The sequence below is a fragment of the Equus quagga genome, chromosome 6, assembly GCF_021613505.1.
Source record: "Equus quagga isolate Etosha38 chromosome 6, UCLA_HA_Equagga_1.0, whole genome shotgun sequence".
In the NCBI taxonomy this organism is placed as follows: domain Eukaryota; kingdom Metazoa; phylum Chordata; class Mammalia; order Perissodactyla; family Equidae; genus Equus; species Equus quagga.
In genome coordinates, this window is record NC_060272.1 from 72,209,469 (window position 1) to 72,219,471 (window position 10,003).

Sequence of the window (10,003 nt, forward strand, 5' to 3'; positions counted from 1 at the left end):
TTGTCCAACAAAAATGACGATATGTTTTCCTCCGTGTCCCTGAAGTCAGCATACCAGAACGTAGTTTAATCTATGAAGGGAAGGGAATTCTAGACATAGTTTATTAAAACTGAGTATTGGGGCTGGCCCAGTAGCGTGGTGGTGAAGTTCATGCCCTCCGCTCTGGTGGCCCAGGGTTCGCAGGTTCGGATCCTGGACGCAGACCTACCCACCACTCATCAAGCCGTCCTGTGACTAGAATAACTGGAAGGACTTGCAACTAGGATATACAACTGTGTACTGGGGCTTTGGGGACTAAAAAAAGAGGAAGTTTGGCAACAAATGTTAGCGCAGGGTCAATCTGCATCACATTCACGGAAAACAAACCTGAGTATCAACAATGTGATCGGTGTGGACAGATAATCGAACATCACCTTTCCTGCGAGCTAACATTTGCTGAGTACCCGTGATGGGCAAAGAGTGCTGGAGAGACAGAGGAGTAAGACAACACAATCTGTAATATATTTATATAGCTTATAAAATCTATAATAATATATTATTGTTATATTTATAACACTATAAAAGCTTTTAGAAAGGTACAACCAAAAGTGACAGTTCAAAAATGAAAGCTCATCAAGCTGAAAATTATAAACAGTGGGAGGGTTTTAAAGCACAGATGGAGTTTAGCAGCAGAGGTGGGGGAAGGACACTAGAAGCAAAAAAAACAGCGTGACCAGACGCTGGAAGGTAGGAAAGGACAAGGTCCAGTTTGATTGGAAATTAGGAGAGCAGAGGGAGGGAAAGCGAGAGAGAAATACTGCCTTGTTAGGGAAGGCCTCGAAGGCCAGGTGAGGATTTTGTAGTTAATTTGGAAGAAAATGTCGTAATTAAATGGAAAGTTTTTAAGCAGTGGAATTTTATGCATTAGGAAAATACTAATAATACCAGTTTTTTAAATAAACTAAAATAAACAGCCAACACTTGTTGATCATTTACCATGTTCTAAGTATTTATATACTAGGCTCAGCTCTTTATGTATATGAGCTAATGTAAACTCACAACTCCCCTTCAAAGCAGCTGAGGCTCAGAGAGGTTAATTCACTTTGCCCAAGGTGATGCAGCTAGTTAGTGCCCAGGCCAGGATTTTAACCTAGGGGTGTCTGGTTCCGAAGCCTCCATTCTTAACCACAAAATAATAAATGCCAGAACTAGAGTCGGTGGCAATTGAAATGATAAAAAGAAAAAGGAAACGATTCAAAAGTATTGTGACATAGGGTTATAGAATTTGACATGAAGGAAGAGGAAGAGGGGGAGTCACAGCCTCCTGGAACTGGAGCCCGTGTGGCAAGTCTGCACGAAGGGGAATCGGGAAGAGGTGTGGTTTAGGGAGCAAACCGGTGAGCTTGAGAAACAGGTAGCGGTGGGGTCCATGATGGAGCCTAAGGCTGGAAGGGAAACTTAGGGCCATTTAGAAGAGATGGAGGTTAAAACTCCCCAGGAGTCGGTCACCCAGGTCTCTAAGAGAGAGGAGCAGCAGAGATCGTCAGAAGCGAATTATCGGGAAAGAAGGAAGCCCTTAAAGAAGACACATGGGCAGTGAGGAGAGGTGAAGAGAGCTCTCAGGTAGACGCTGACACTTCTTCCCAACCATCACCTGATTCTGATTTGTGTTACCAGGGTGATCACCTTTTGATAACGATGGAGACACCTTTACTTTAGGGCTCTGGTAAATATGAATGATTTTTATATTTGTTGTGTATTTCCTCACAGGAAAGAGTTTCTAAAGTAATGAGGTCTGAATTTTTAAAAATTATCTGAATCTTTGAGTTTTCTATTAGCAAATTTCTTCTCTTATAAAGTTGCAGTTTTTTGTTTCCAATTATAGAAATAATATAAATTTTAGAAAACTTGGGAAATATTGAAGAGCATAAGGAGAAAACAAAGATGACCTTTTAGCAGAATTAAACACTATACACATGTTTCAGTACATCTTTCCAGTCTTTTTTGGATTCACGTACACACTTTTTTTCAAACCAAGGGTCTTTTTGAAAATAGTCTTCTCATGATAAGAGATTATGAATACTTTTTACATAGCATTAAATTGAATATTCATAACAATTTGATGGTGGCATAACAGTAATCCATCATGATGGACCAAAATTTATTTAACCAAGCTCCTCTCATTGGACATCTAGGTTGTTTCCACATTGTAGATAATGCTGCAGTTAATATTCTTATCCATACCTTTGTGCTTTTTACTTATTTCTGATTATTTTCTATTTCCTAGAAGCAAAACCACTGGTGAAATGCCATGAATGTTTCCAAGGCAGAGTCTGTTTCTGAACGTGACTATCAATTTGCTTGTAGTACTTATATATTAGAATATAGCAAATTGTGCTATCGCCTTTCTACTTCCTTAGTTCTATTCTTGGAAGTCAAAAAGAAACTTTAGAACAAGGATCAACTGCAACCTTTCAGAAAAAGCATATACGTTTTTTGTTGTTGATTTTTTTTAAATTCACACCTTCATGAACAAGTATGGCTTGGCAGTCACCTTCTGTTTAACCCCACAAACCACTTTGGACGCTGAATGTTTTTTTGACATTCAAGCCTGGTACATTTGACAAAAAGCCTGGTACCTTGGGAGGTCTTCCCAACTAGTCCAGCTCCCAACTGGTAGATGGACTGCTGCGCTTCTGGCCTCTGACTTTTGTTAGAGGCAGATCCCAGGTGGGAAACCTCACCCCGGCCAGGAAGATATTTATCAGGTCGGTTAGGATTTCTCTCCCAGGCCTTGGGGATTGCAGTCATCATCTTTGCATTTCCTGGAGGTCTCTGGTCTGGAGTGCCCATTTTTGTCTTGGGTCTCCCTGGCAGAGCAAGACACTCTGCTTTCATGCTTTCAGGGCCCTTCTCTGGGCTTTGGACAGTCCCAGAGTCTTGGCACCGGCTTTGCTGGGTGTGCCGGGGAGCTCTAGCTGCAGGTCCTGGACGCTGAACGTCTCTCCCGGCCTGCTCCTCTCTTCAGTCGCATCCAGTCAGCTGGCAGCACCTGCACCCATCACTGAGGGCTGACGGTACCCTCAAGGGGAGACGAGGCTTCTTTACTACAGCTCTCGGGCCAGTGTTTTGCAAACCCATGGGTGGGTTCAGAAGTAAATTTAAAATTAAAAAAAACTCAAACTTCATCACAATAATAGTAGGTATTGTTTCCTGAAACTTTGTTCAAATTTTATATATGCAAAGTGTATGGGTCCTTTTAAAAAACCTTGAAAGCCAAGGCTGTAAACTCACGTCAGGATGCCCATGAGTATGTGAAGTATATGTAGGTGGGAAAAATGTGACCATTTTTTATTTTATTAGCTAGGCTAGTAACTGGAAGGTCATATGGCCAAGTGGAGAAAACTTTAGCTTTGGAATCAGAACTGGGTCAATACTGTTGCTCTCTCACTAGCTGTGTGACCTTGGACAACTTAAGAGATCTCTCTGAGCCTCCTTAGCATTATTCGTCGAAGAGATATAAACATCCTGGCCTGTAGGATCACTGTGAGGGTTAAATGAAATAATCTATGAGTAGTGCTCAACACATAGGAGACCCATGATAAATAAAGCGTATTTTCTAGGCTTTTGGCTGGGCTGTGAGACATCCTCTGCAGCACAGCCAGACTCTCTACTCCTCCTTTCAAGAGTACATGCCACCTATGATATCACCAAAAATGGTTGTTTCTCACCTGAGGGACTCCTCTAGTTCAGAGTTTTCCACTCTGTGTCCTGTGTGAGGATAATCAGTGTTTCCTATGAAAGGAATCTCTGATCAAGAAAAGTTCAGAATCGCAGCTTGTAGTCACATGAAATACTAAGGACCTGATTCAGGATTTGCAAACTCAGATGTCGACAGGGGCCTGGCGGGTAACACGTTTGGGTTAAAATCATGTGCAGTCGTGTTAGAAATCAGGTGCAAGGGTTGGGGAGTGGTGGGAACTAGGGGACACAGACCCCCGTTTGAGGGAGGCAGCCACTGTTTACTCCACAGGACCATCACCCTGCTGAAATGGGGATCCGAGCGTTTCAGAGCTCTGATTTTTCAAAAGGAGCCAAATATTTGGATTTTTTAATGTGAAAATGTCCAACTTTTTAAAATACTAGGTTGGCCGAATGAAACATCTGATGCCGAATGTGCATCAGATAAGGCCAGAGGCCCGCAATTTGCACTGTCTGGCCTAACCCTTCATGGCTCAGCTGATTTATTACAGTCACCCCAGGCTCTCAAGAAAAACCTCCCAACGTACCCCTAGAAAGTGCTCTTTGAACCTTATTTTGTAGCAAAAATATACTTTAAGTACAGAATCTATAACTCCAACCGTAGACAAAATTTTCTCCTAGTGAAGAGAAAGGCCATCATTGTCACAAATTGTTAAACACCACAGCAGCAGGAAAGTATGGGGCAAAATTGGAAAGTAGGTAGCGTTCTGTCATCCCTTTCCACGTTTGTTCGGTTAACCAAAACCACTCGTAAAACATTTATTCATTTTTTAAAAAACAGCTTTATTGAGATATAATTCATATACATACAATTGAGTGGTTTTGGTATATTCACAGGGTTGGGCAACCATTACTATAATCTCATTTTAGAGCATTTTCATCCTCCTAAAAGAGACCCCATGCCCGTTAGCAGTCACTCCCCCATCCCCAAGTCCTGGCAACCACTAACCTCCGTCTTTATAAATTTCCCCATTCTGGACATTTCATATAAATGGAATCATGCAATATGTGGCCTTTCCTGTCTGGCTTCTTTCACTTAGCATAATGTTTTCAAGGTTCATCCATGTTGTAGCAGGTGTCCGTACTTCATTTCTCTCTATTGCTAAATAGTATTCAATTGTAAGGATAAACCACATTTTATTCATCCAGTCATCAGTTGATGGATATTTGGGTGGTTTCCACTTTTTGACTATTACAAATAATGCTGCTATGAATATTCATGTACAAGTTTTTGTGTGGACGTGCTTTTGTTTCTCTTGGGCACATGCCTAGGAGTGGAATGGCGGGGTCATGTGGTAACTCCATGTTTAACCTTTGGAGGAATTTCCAGATTGTTTTCCAGAGTGGCTGCACTGTTTTCCCTTCCCGCCAACAGCAGAGGAGGGTTCCAGTTTCTCCACATCCTCACTCATACTTGCTATTGTCTGTCTTGTTTATGATAGCCATCCTCATAAGTGTGCTGAGACATTTATTCTTAAGGTTTATGGCACTTTTAATAGGACAGCTGAATTTGGTCTGTTGATGAGGTTCTGAGATCAAGGCCTAAAATGGTGATCTTTTCTGAATTTAGATCATTGTTTTATAGAAACTTTTGCTGATGAGCTTTGCCCTCTTCATATGTACCATTCTTTGACTAACCAGAGAACAGCCATCTGATTAAGGACAGGTATGATATTTCTTCCTTACTCACCAGTGAAATACTGCAATTGTAGAGATATTGTTGGTATAAATTAGCTTTGGCTCCATTTTCTCTGCCTCGGCCATCAGTGCTGCCCACAGCTGAAGCCAGTGATTTCCCCACCTGCAAGCTACCTTCGGCCAGAAAACACAGGCTGAGGCAGGAAGTACTTAAGCAGCTCAGGACGAGGTTCCTTTTCTCCACATATTGACAACTGTCACGCTGCCTCTCTGCCCTCCACCTCTGGTCTTTCTTTGTGCCTATCCATTTAGTCCTGAAACATCTTTTCAAGCTAGATAAGATATCACTAGCTCTGAGTAAGAGCTGTGGAAGCTGAACACAGACTCATGGCTAACAGAGGGCCATGCTCAGTGTCGTAGCTTGTAGTCCAGAGTTCACAAACCTTTACTCTTTACTTTTCCTGAATTCCTCTCTCTTTTGTTTTCAGCACCCTAAAAAAAACAGTTTTAAGTATGCATGATCCTTGGTATGGTTGAACTCCTCAGACATTTTGGTTTACTGTTTCTACTCCTTTTCAGAAATTGACCCTTTTTGAAAAGGAGACAACAAGAGAATTCACATAGCTTGACTTTAGGATTCATTGCATTGGGGAGGAATCAGTATCCTTCAGCCAGTCAAAGACTTATAGCCCGTGTCTGTGTTTTGTATTTTTCTTTTTACATTAGAGTTAGGAATCGAAAGCTCATTGGAAGCAACCTTTGAGCAGACATTCTTGCAGTTTTCTGTAATAAATTTTTACTTGCTTGCCATAGTTCACTCTATCCAACAAGAAATAGCCTTGGCCTAGTTGGGAACTGGTAAATACTAAAACTGTGAGTATGTGTTTGTCCACATGAGAGCTCCCTTCCAGCCCCCAAACTGCGTCTTCCTCTTTTTAAGTTTTAACAATGAGGTGTATTTGGCATCTACCCTCAATCGTAGTATTCTAACATTTACTTATTACTTATTATTCTATTTTCCTGCCTTCTGATTTAGAAAAACCCAAATGCTTATCTCCAAAGATGGAAGAGGAAGATTAAAACAATAATTTGCAGTAAGTACTCTCTCAGCTATTAATTCATTTATTCAACAAACTTTATTTGGTGCCTGCTATATGCCAGGTACCCTGCTAGGTACTTGGGATACAAAGATAAGATAAGGGGTGCAGTGCAATGGGACAAGTGGACGCATACCTGGGTAATTATAATTGTGAGCACAGTAATTAAGGTACAGAATATTATGGGATCACAGAAGAGAGGCAATTCTCCTATCCTAGAGGGGATCAAGGCATGCTTCATCCATAAGCTATATTAATAGATATAATAAACTATATTAATATTAAATAAACTATTATATTAATATTAAATTAACTATATTAATGAAGATCTGTAATTCAGCTGGCTAAACTGGGCATGGGAGAGAGTGTTCAAGCTTTTTGAATCAGATAACTTTGTAATTTGGGATACAAAAAACAATAACTCTAAAATAAATGCCAATTTGTGGCCAATGACTCATGTTGAAGAAGGAAAGGATCTAATAGCATAAATAAGTGAACATCAAGGTTGCAGGATTAGAGCTAGAAGTTGTCGGGTTTATTTATGTCCCTCCCTGTCTATATCATGGGAAAACAAATAGGAGAAATGTTGTGCCTGTAAGTGGAGTTTTTATGCTAGTCTCTCTGACGTGGCCTCTGTTACACTCGGGAATAAATAAAAGCACCACCCCTAGACTGGATGAAGATTAGTACTTTTGAGGCTAGGATTCTTTTTTTTAAAAAAAAAAAAAACCTAATTAGATTTGCAACCGCTGTCCTCATATAAAATTAAAATATGAAGAAAGACTCAAGGTTAACTGCACTTGAGGTTTTCTAAGTCATGGGTTTGAAGGGATCTGCATAACATAATTTTAAACCTTTAAAAAAGTTTAATCTTTACAGCAACCCTCTGATAGCCTCCATTTTATAGCTGGGAGAATTGAAGAACATAGAGGTTGAAAAACTTGCCTGAGATCAGACAGCTGGCAAGTAGCAGAGCTGGGATTGGAACCCAGGTCGGTTTAAACCCAGTGCCTATTACGGACAACATCATCCTGCTGAAATAGAAACCTCTGCGGGCCCATTGCGCTCATGTTCTGTGACCGTCAACTTCCCCTGGCAGGAGTAAGCTACTTACAGACAACAGGTAAAAATGTGTGGCTGGGCCAGTGCAAATCCAACACTGCTCCTGGAAAATATTGATAGTGCCACCTTCAAATAATAGCCAAATTTTGAATCATGGATGCCACTGAAACTGTCAGTTATTCTCATGAATATCTCATAAGGCATCGAGAAGATAAAAGAGGATTGAAATAAATATCTAGATTTGAATGAGGCATAAAATTTGATTGATTAGTAGAGAGTAGAGAAAATATGTGTGAAAGTAACACAAGTTAACTTTAGATATTTGCTTTTTAAACAATGAGTGTGCACTACACTAGTTTATATAGTCTTTAATATTATAGTCTTTTTCATGTGCATGTGTCACGTATTGTCCCTTCACCGAGACTATAATCCCTGAGACAAATCATGTATTTTTTTTAAAAAAAAGAATAAACATTAAAATCTTAGGTCAGGAAAGATTATCTAAGTCTATTCTCAAATAGCTTAATACATTTGAACAAATACATTTGGTTATGGACGCTTAGAGAGGATATAAGCAATAAAATTAACATAATAAAGTGATTTAACTTTCATCTGTTACATTTGGAGGCATTGGCTGGTAGATTTAGACGTGTATAAACATACCATTAGACAGTGAGAAAAGGGGAAGTCTGTTATAACTGAATAGGGGTGTGGTCTGCTCAGGCTAAGAAGGAATAGATAATAGTTTCGTAAAGGACTGATATAACTGTACAGTCTTCAGAACTGGCCATAATACCTAGCACGTTTTCTTTACAGACCAAATAAGTATGTCTGTTAATACCAGCCAGCTTGGTGGGTTAGAGACACCACAGCCTGTGGATTTGGGCATGTGCACTCTCTGCCTCCATCTACTCCTCCGGGTAACAATATACCCACAACTCCTGTAATCCTAGAGCAGTTACATGGATGCACTAAGTGGTGTGATGGGAGGGAAAGATAGCATCACAAGGATTCGTTTGATTATAACAGTAATCCACACCAAGTCAAATAAAATAGCCAAACAATTAAAAATGTGGTCTCTAATGAATTTGCTAATTCTAGCGGGCCCTCACAAACATTTCCTGTTAGAGTACCCCATATCAAAACGAAGTCGCTGTGCTTTAATTACATGGAATAATTATTTGATTTCCAGGAAGTTAAGACAGTGCTTTGTATTTAAATTAAAAGTTCTAGACATGCTGTGAAACTCGATCAAACCAAGAAAAAGAGTGAAACTGAATGCCTGTTCAGTGAGTCAAGATTTCAGCTGCTCAGCGAGCCTGACGTTCCGGCTCCTGAGCCCAGAAAAGGGGTATTTTAAAACCAGCTGACTGGATCGTGTCCCTTTCTTATGGAAAAAGCCCTGCCTTTCCAGAGGTCTAAAATGCACTGCAACCATATGCTGCTGAGGGGCTCGAATCTTGGCTGTCTTCGCTCCCCTGCACTAGCAGAGTCCCCAGTTTTCGGGGGGACGAGATCTCATACTGTCGCTCTCACTTTTGAAGGTGTGTTAAAAGTCTGGGGCCTCTTATCTCAACGGCTTTGGAAGTGAGTTTGGGGTAAGAAGGGGGGGGGAGGCCTGTGGGTGTCTCTTTTGCCTGAGGAGTTGGAGACACTTGTGGAAAAGTCAGGCCCTTTTCGCCCCGGCGGCCGCTCCGGTGTGGGGCTGGCTTGGGTTAGACACATGCACACATACACCATAGAGCTCTGCTTTCCCGTAGCAGCTGCTGCCTCTGCCTCTGCCTCTCCCGCCTCAGCCTCTTTGCCCGGCATACACACACATTCAGATTTGCGCGCTGTTTCAATCCTTGATGACGTGTCCCCGGAGACAGCCAATAGCAAACGGGCTCTGGTCAGGACAATGGGAGGTATCGGGCCAATGAGCGAGCCCCGTGAGTTGGCGGTAGCCAATAGGAGCCGCGCTGGCTGGAGAGTAATGTTACAGAGCGGAGAGAGTGAGGAGGCTGCGTCTGGCTCCCGCTCTCACAGCCATTGCAGTACATTGAGCTCCATAGAGACAGCGCCGGGGCAAGTGAGAGCCGGACGGGCACTGGGCGACTCTGTGCCTCGCTGAGGGTGAGTGTGGGGCAGCGCCGCGGCGGGGAGAGCGCCTCCGGCAGCTCCCCACCCCGCGCGGGAGCCGGATCCCCGCGGCCGGGAGCCGGCGGGGCAGGATCCACACAAAGGCAAATGAGGGGGGACCGTGGGGGGAACTGCGCACGGAGCGAGCCTCTTCTCGGGCGCCAGGAGCCCTGCCCCGCGCCCGAACCCCGGCCCCCGGGCTGCCTGAGGCGCCGCGAACCCCCAGCCCCGCGAGTTTCCACCCCCGGCGGCGTCCGCGCTGACGGGCGCAAAAAAAATTTTTTTTAATTAAAAAAATTTTTTAACGTGTTTTCGGCCCCCGGGCCGAGCGTTGGGCGGCCGGC

At 42.6% G+C, this 10,003-nt stretch overlaps 1 protein-coding gene across 1 annotated transcript in view; it reads left to right on the forward strand.

Moving 5' to 3' along the window:
* The first annotated feature begins 9,503 nt into the window (after positions 1-9,503).
* Positions 9,504-10,003, forward strand: part of HMGB1 (high mobility group box 1) — an 8,793-nt gene continuing 8,293 nt past the window's right edge. The window contains exon 1 of the mRNA XM_046663929.1: positions 9,504-9,653. The gene's annotated coding sequence lies outside the window, so the exon portion shown is untranslated. The remainder of the gene's footprint in view (positions 9,654-10,003) is intronic.